Source organism: Canis aureus, chromosome 2 (assembly GCF_053574225.1).
Source record: "Canis aureus isolate CA01 chromosome 2, VMU_Caureus_v.1.0, whole genome shotgun sequence".
NCBI classification, from domain to species: Eukaryota; Metazoa; Chordata; class Mammalia; order Carnivora; family Canidae; genus Canis; species Canis aureus.
Genome location: NC_135612.1, coordinates 83,941,604 through 83,949,924, shown reverse-complemented (window position 1 = coordinate 83,949,924; position 8,321 = coordinate 83,941,604).

Below are 8,321 nucleotides of genomic sequence, written 5' to 3'. Positions count from 1 at the left end.
GTCAAACTTTTCTCTTTACAATTTAATAAGCTCCATAGCATGGTCTCATTTCAAATTCCCAGATATTTCTCTCATTATTTCCTTATCCATACCTTAAATTTTTCTCTCTTCCATGTGATTTGTTAAAGAGCCACCAATTTCTCCATTGTTGGCACCTCTTTATCTTCTTCTTTTCCAGGTGCTCTTCAGCTTTGTCTGTCACAGATCCCACTGTCAAAGTTAGACCTTAAATATCGAAATATAGTGATTCCTTATTCCACCTTAATCTTAGATCATGGATATCTTTGATTTTGATTGTCATATTCATTATCTTGCTCTTCTACCTTTGCTTTCCATGTACATTTTGATGTTAAATTTCTAAAAATCTTAGACTTTTATAATTGGACAAGATTTTCTTTTTTAATTAATTAATTAATTAATTAATTAATTTTATTTATTTTAATTTTTTAATTTAAATTCAATTTGCCAACATACAGTATACCACCTAGTGCTCATCACATCACATGCCCTCCTTAATGCCCATCACCCAGTCACCCCATTTCTCACCCACTTCCCCTTCTACAACTCTTTGTTTGTTTCCCAGAGTCAAGAGTTTCTCATGGTCTGTCTTCCTCTCTAATTTTTCCCCACTCAGTTTCCCTCCTTTCCCTTATGGTCCCTTTCACTATTTCTTATATTCCACATATGAGTGAAACCATATGATAATTGTCTTTCTCACATTGCCTTATTTCACTCAGCATTATGCCCTCCAGTTCCATTGACATCGATGTAAATGGTAGGTATTTTCCTTTCTGATGGCTGAGTAATATTTCATTGCATATATATATACCACATCTTCTTTATCCATTCATCTATTGAAGGACATTGTGGCTCCTTCCACAGTTTGGCTATTGTGGACATTGCTGTTATTGAGGTGCAAGTGTCCCGTTGTTTCACTACATTGTATTTTTTTTTTTTTTTTTTTTTTTTTTTTTGGTAAATACCCAGTAGTGCAATTGCTGTTCATATTTTTAACTCCTTGAGGAACCTCCACACTGTTTTCCAGAGTGGTTACACCGGCTTGCATTCTTACCAACTGGTTAAGAGAGTTCCCCTTTCTCTGCATCCTCATCAACATTTGTGGTTTCCTGTCTTGTTAATTTTAGCCATTCTCACCCATGTAAACTGGTAACTTATTGTGGTTTTGATTTGCATTTCCCTGATGACAAATGATGTGGAGTATTTTTTCATGTGCTTGTTTGCCATAGGTAGGTCTTCTTTGGAGAAATGTCTGTTCATGTCTTCTGCCCATTTTTTGACTGGGTTGTTTGTTTTTTGGGTGTTGAGTTTGATAAGTTTTTTATAGATCTTGGATGCTAGCCCTTTATCTGATATGTCATTTGCAAACATCTTCTCCCATTCAGTAGTTTACCTTTTAGCTTTGTTGACTCCTTCCTTTGCTGTGCAGAAGCTTTTTATCTTGGTAAAGTCCCAATAGTTCATTATTGCTTTTGTTTTCCTTGCCTTTATAGATGCATCTTTCAAGAAGTTGCTGTGGTTGATTTCAAAAGGGTGCTGCCTGTGTTCTCCTCTAGGATTTTGATGGATCCTGTCTCACATTTATGCCTTTCATCCATTTTGAGTTTATCTTTGTGTATAGTGTAAGAGAATGGTCCAGTTTCATTCTTCTGCATGTGTCTGTCCAATTTTCCAGAACTGGACAAGATTTTAAAATCACCCAATGCTGGGGCACCTAGGTGGCTTAGTTAAGTGCCTGACTTTGGCTCAGATCCCAATCTCAGGCTTCCCTGATGAGTGGAGAGTCTATTTGTCTCTCTCCCTCTGTCCTTTCTCTTGCTTATGCTCTCTCTCTCAAATAAATACATTCTTTAAAAATTTTTTTAAACAATCATCCAGTCCTATTCAAAAGTAAACCATCATTGTAAATTTTGTATCTAGACTTGAGTGCAGAGCTGCTATGTAATCTGAGGATAAAAGCTATCTCTACAATTATTCTGGAAAGTATGCTTTTGTAAATTCAAATGAAAATTAACATTTACTTTAAGATATGTAACATTGGGATGCCTGGGTGGCTAAGCGGTTGGGCGTCTGCGTTCAGCTCAGGGCGTGATCCCAGGGTGCTGGGATCAAGTCCCACATCAGGCTCCCTTCAGGGAACCTGCTTCTCCCTCTGCCTATGTCTCTTTCTTTCTCTGTATCTCTCATAAATAAATAAATGAAATATAAAAAGAGACATATAACTGTAACACTTATGTCCTGTATTAATTATATAGTCAATTAACACCAAAACTTTAATTAAAAAGATAAAGTTCCATCACTTTTTCTGGGTACTTGAGCAGTTGGTTTGTTGGGTCCCAGGTGGTGAAATGTACATTTTCTCTGTTTAAAGTCCTCTCGATAAAGGCAGAGAAGTTTCTTGAAGCTAGAGACATTTTACAAATAATTTAGAAGATAATAAATAAAATATTTTCGTACATATATTTAAACCAAAATAAATACAACTTCTTGGTTAAAGATGAAATTAACTGTACATACTTAAAATTTTATTAAACTATGCTTTGAAAAAAATTAAATTAAAATGAAATAAATACGATTTTTAAGTTATTCTCCTCACTTCTCTTGAAAAGTTAGTTGTGAAATATTTCGCTCCTATACCAATGTATTGAACAGTAAAGTGTAAATAGATCCCAGGTATTCATAAAGCTGGTTGACTGTAAGTTGTTCCCACTGGTATTACAGTGAATCTTCAGTGTACTAGAGTTGCAAACCTATTTGAGGGATTGAGGAAGAATATAATAGTATGTCAGCCAGTAATATTTTAAATTTACCTCTAAAATTTAAGTATATGGCTGCCTGAGATGCTCTGATTTCACAAGTTTGCTGCATTTATAACCTCTAAGCATTCTCTTTGTGCAAGATTTACTTACTCTGCCCGGTCAGAGACATCACATACCAATATGTGCTATTATTTTTGACAAGGACAATAATACAAATACTTGCATTTGAGTGAGCATCATTTCTGTCCCTGATAAATTCCAAAGCCCCTGGTTATTAGACCCTTTAGAACTTCCCAGGATTCCCATTTTCCAGGCCAAATTGCAAAGGAAACTAATAAAAATGGAAATTCATAAAAGAAATAACATCGTGCTGCCAATTTTCAATGGAGAAAAATTGCTTGGCCAGAAGTCCAAACAGAGGAATAAACATTTACAATATTATATGTGTACTCTCCCCATCAATTTATATTGAGGACAGCTAGAGGAAAAAAAAAATTCAGCCACTATAGCAGAGATGCAGGAGTCTAAACATTTTTAAAGGATTGAATTGACTTTAAAAGTGAATTGAAGGACTTTAAATAGGGGCTTATTTAGCTAATATTTTAGGATATTTTAATTAAATTAATGTGACTCAGGGTTGACATCTTCCCTAAGGATCCAAATTGGACACAGATAGCTCATCAAGTTAACACTCTGATTCTTTTTCATTAATGAAAGCCTGTATATACGCTTTAACTGTCATCTGATACTCCTTCTGGAAAAGTGCAATTAGGAGGGCAAAGTAGCATATTTAGTGCTTAAAGGTCTGCCATGTAAAAGGGTGACTTAATATTTCCTGCATGACTCTAGAGAACAGATCCAGGACTAATAAATTGTGCTGAGAGGGCAATCATGTTTGGCTTAATATAGAAGAAATACCCTTGGAATTGCTCATTAGTGGAATAATGTGCCTTTCAAGGTCATAAGCTCCCTGTCAAAAAGATGCTTAATGTGTGCTAAATTTTTATATTTTTGAATTATGTGAGGACCGCATAATTTTTTTAAGTCAAAATTTCAATGATCTGCTTTATGTTTGGCAGGATTAAGCTAAATATGTGCAATTTTAATGGATGCCACAAAACACTCTGATTTCATAAGTATCAAATATTATTTTATTTCCAGTATTAAGAAGATTAGTTCTAATGCAATGTTCTTGAATTTATACTAAACAGGGGGATACAAACTTGGGTAACATTTAGTTACTTTCAGGTAGTAACCCAATTTATAATTAGGACAAGATGGAAGCCAACATGTTAAAAAAAATTGTTTTTATATGGCATTCCAAGTATTCTTGATTGTCTTTTTTATTATTATTCTCAATTGTCTTATGATGTACTTGCAGACATCTACACATACAGAATCTCCACGTTTACTAAAAGCAATTTGTCATGTAGATCTTTAAGGAGAAGGGCTGGGATAGGCTAAAAATAACAAATGGAATGATAACAAGGAAAAAATTTTTTCCTTTGGACTTCAGTATCCTTTTTTTTTTTTTTTCAATAAGAAGTTAATCCCTTAGAGCTCAATTTCTCCTTTAACTTGATGATTCTTTGATATCCTAGAACTGGATTCCATTTTTATGTGACTCTTCGTAGCATTGCATAAGATGAGAGGAAGATACATTTGATTTGTCCGTGAACTGGTTTTCATCAAAAGAGAATGACCATTGATGCATTTACTAAAAAAGCCAGAAGACACTTTGATCAGAAGACCAAAGAAATAGGAAAGATTAAGTGTAGACAGACTTGCCTCTGGAGGCAAAATTCTGACAGAAACAGCAGAATTTTCACACTGTTGTAGATACTTCACCCTGATCAAGTTATTCATTTTTGTGTGTTAAAATCAGTAAAAACAGAAAAAGGAACTTGATATGGTTAGATGTCTTTTTGGCAAATCTGAGTGATACTATAGGCACTGATACTGGTCTGTTCATCAGGGAATACAATGTAAGAATTGGAGCCATTAAGTTCCTGTGTGACTTGTTCATGTTTCTAGCATTTGCAATCATTTCTTACTTTAAAACAGATTATGAATGATTTTAAAAAATATGAAATTTGATTTTGTAATTTTATAGTGACACATGCTTCACGTTAACAAATGTGGCATTGAATTGTTTGTTCAGGACAGAACTTAATGAAAGACAAAGGGGTTGTCTTCTGGGTGGTGGAATTGTTGCATATATACAGTATTTATTTGTTTATTTACTTGTTTACTTATTTCACAAACACTTCTTTTTTATTTATTTTTTATTTTTTTAACACTTCTTTTTTAAAAAAAGGTTTGTTTGTTTGTTTATTTATTTTAGAGAGGGGGAGTGTGTCCCCATAGTGGGGAGGGGAAGTGGGAGAGGGAGAGTCTTAAGCAGACTCCATGATGAGCACAGAGGCTCCATCCCACGAACCTGAGATCATGATCTGAGCCAAGATCAAGGGTCGGAGGGTTGGGATGCCTGGGTAGCTCAGCAGTTGAGCATCTGCCTTTGGCTCAGGATGTGATCCCAGAGTCTTGGGATCGTGTCTCACAACAGGCTTCCTGGGAGGAGCCTGCTTCCTCCTCTGCCTATGTCTCTGCCTCTCTCTCTCTGTCTCTCATGAATAAATACATACAATCTTAAAAAAAAAAAAAAAAAAAAAAGGTCGATGCTTAACAGACTGGACTGCATCACCCAGGCACCATAACAAATACTTCTATAGAATATACTCTATGGGTTTTTCAACATGCCTTTGTAAAGATAGTGCATCTAATACTTCTACATCCCTGAGAGATAGGTATGATATATAGTCCCTTTACAATTGAGAAAACAAAGGCACAAAATGGTTAGGTAACTTGCTCATATTCACAGGCAAAGTTAGGGTTCAAATAGAAGCACCCTGATGCTAGACTTTCAGCTCTCAACCACTATACTACGCTCTTCAATGATACATAGGTATACCTTGAATTTTACTAAAGCCCATTAAAAATCCAAAATAATGTTTACTCACCACCATTAGTTGCAGAAATTTCAGACTAATTCACAAATTGAATTCACTTCCTTTCACGCCTTAATGTATTAAATTGAGAAGATTAAATTTAGCCATTTCTTTCAGATTATTGTGGAAACCATCAAACATACTGAGACAAAATTCCAAACTGTGAGGTGCAAACCATGATGAGAGTCTGCTATATATGTATATATATGTGTGTGTGTGTGTGTGTGTGTATTTATATGTATATATATACATATATATTCATGTATTATATATATATATATATATATATATATATATATTATTTACAGATTCACTTCCATGAGCTATCTGGATTATTTTTCTTTCTTACCAAAAAGACTATAGAGTACTAATAGTGTATATGTTTCTAATTTTGCTGTGGATGATAAAGGAATTGATTCTTGAAAAATTTATAAACTGGTTGGAGACACAACATTTAAACACCTAAATATTAGAAGCAATGGAAAAGTAAAGGATGATTTACAAAATTTACTCTTGACTTGAGTTTTCATGAATTTTCTATTGCTCTATAGAAGTAAGACTTTATATTCTATATCTTGTGATATGAAATTTAAATGTGTGGTATGCCTTATGTTTACATTAAATTCATCACATATATAAAGAAGAAAGTCAAATGATTGGAAGTAACTTTTCAGGAAAAAATTCATTAATTTTAGACTGCTACTGGAGAGTGTCACTTCAGTACATAGATGCTGAAGATACAATTTTGAAATTAAATTAACAATACAGATAACCACTTTCAGTTATCAAATTCACTTTGAAATGCTGTTTACAACGTACTTATTTTCTGAACCTGCAGTAAATTAAAGAGGAGGTATTCAGGGAAGTTAAAAATATATTTAATGTGTGGAGAGAAGCCAAAGATTAATATTTTGTCTTCTAGTGTTTCACTTAATTTTTATATGAAATTTTCCCATTAGCTTTTTATCAAATCTATGTGGACTCATGTGGGCTCTTTCCACCCTTGGCTATTATGAATGAGGCTGCTACGAACACTGAGTAGAAGTTTTTGTGTGAATATATGTTTTTATTTCTCTTAAGCATATACCTAGGATTGAAATAGCTGAGTCATGTATCAACTCCATGATTAAGTCTCTGAGGAAGTGTTTTCCAAAGTAGTGGCCAATAACATGCATTTATTATTGTATTTTTTGCACATTTTAGTATCTTATTAGGGCCGCCATAACAAAATATTACATTCTTGATGGCTTATACAACAGAATTTATGTTCTCATAGTTCTGGAAGCTGGACGTCCAATATCAAGGTATTGGCAGGTCTGGCTTCTTCTGAGGTCTCTCTCCTTGGCTTGCACATGGTAACCTTCTGGCTGTGCCCTCAAATGGTCTTTCCTCTGTGTGTACACATTCCTAGTGTCTCACTGTGTATCCAGTCAGATTTGATTAAGAGCCCCTCTAATGGCATCATTTTAACTTAATCATATCTTTAAAGGTCCTGCCTCCAAATACAGTCACATTTGGAAGTCTTGGGTGTTGGGGCTTCAATATATAGATTTGGAGGTGTGAGTACAATTCACCCCATAACACAACTTACTTATGCTCAAGGCCTATTAGATTCTCTTGCTGATAATACAAATGAGAAAGAACACATTAATCAGGGTTTTCAAGATGCTTAGCACATAAACACACATTATGCATGAATCATATTTAGTAGTCTAAATGGATTGTAAGGCACCTCAACACATTGTGGGTTTGGGCCACAATGCTATGGAGAATAACTGGAGTAACTGGAGAATAACTGCTCATAGGTTAGGGGAAGTTATTTGTCACATTGATGTGCGGCCACTGAAACCTATAGGAAATTAAAACAGAAGAGATTTTAGCTACGTATAAAAAAGAGTTACTTAGGTGACAAAATACTAGGAGAATTACTAGAGAAGTTGTGGAATTTCCATCTTAGTTTTTCAAGATCACAGATCTACCCAGGAGATTTATATGTTTATGACAACTACAGATTATCTCTATTACACCCTCTTTTAGACACTGTGCATTTGATTATATGAATATTCATGTCTACCAGCAGCACTCTAGATTTGGGCATTATCAAGTTAGTGTTTGATTAATGCAAAACTATACCAACTAATATGCTATTTGAATTTCTTTTGATCCATTCAATGTTCCATATTGTCACTTGCTGATCTGCTTTGGAAATTCTAAAGACTCACATTTTCCATGACTGGGGCTAAACTCCAAAAGACACTCAGTGGTCTCTGTCACATGTTTCTACTTTATTGTATCTCCCAATGACTCAAAAGTCTGATGCCAGCTTCTATCCAACCAGCCATTGTTCATAAAGCAAATCATATTAGTTAGTCTGCCTTTGTGTTTCTTTTCTGGCTGCTCTTATACATTTTAATAAATTCCTTTTTCTCTACACCTATTCTACTTATATCTTATGATACACTACAAACAATATATCTTTGAGGACATTTTCTTGGATTGCATTGGTATATGGGCATATCTTCCTTATATATCTCCT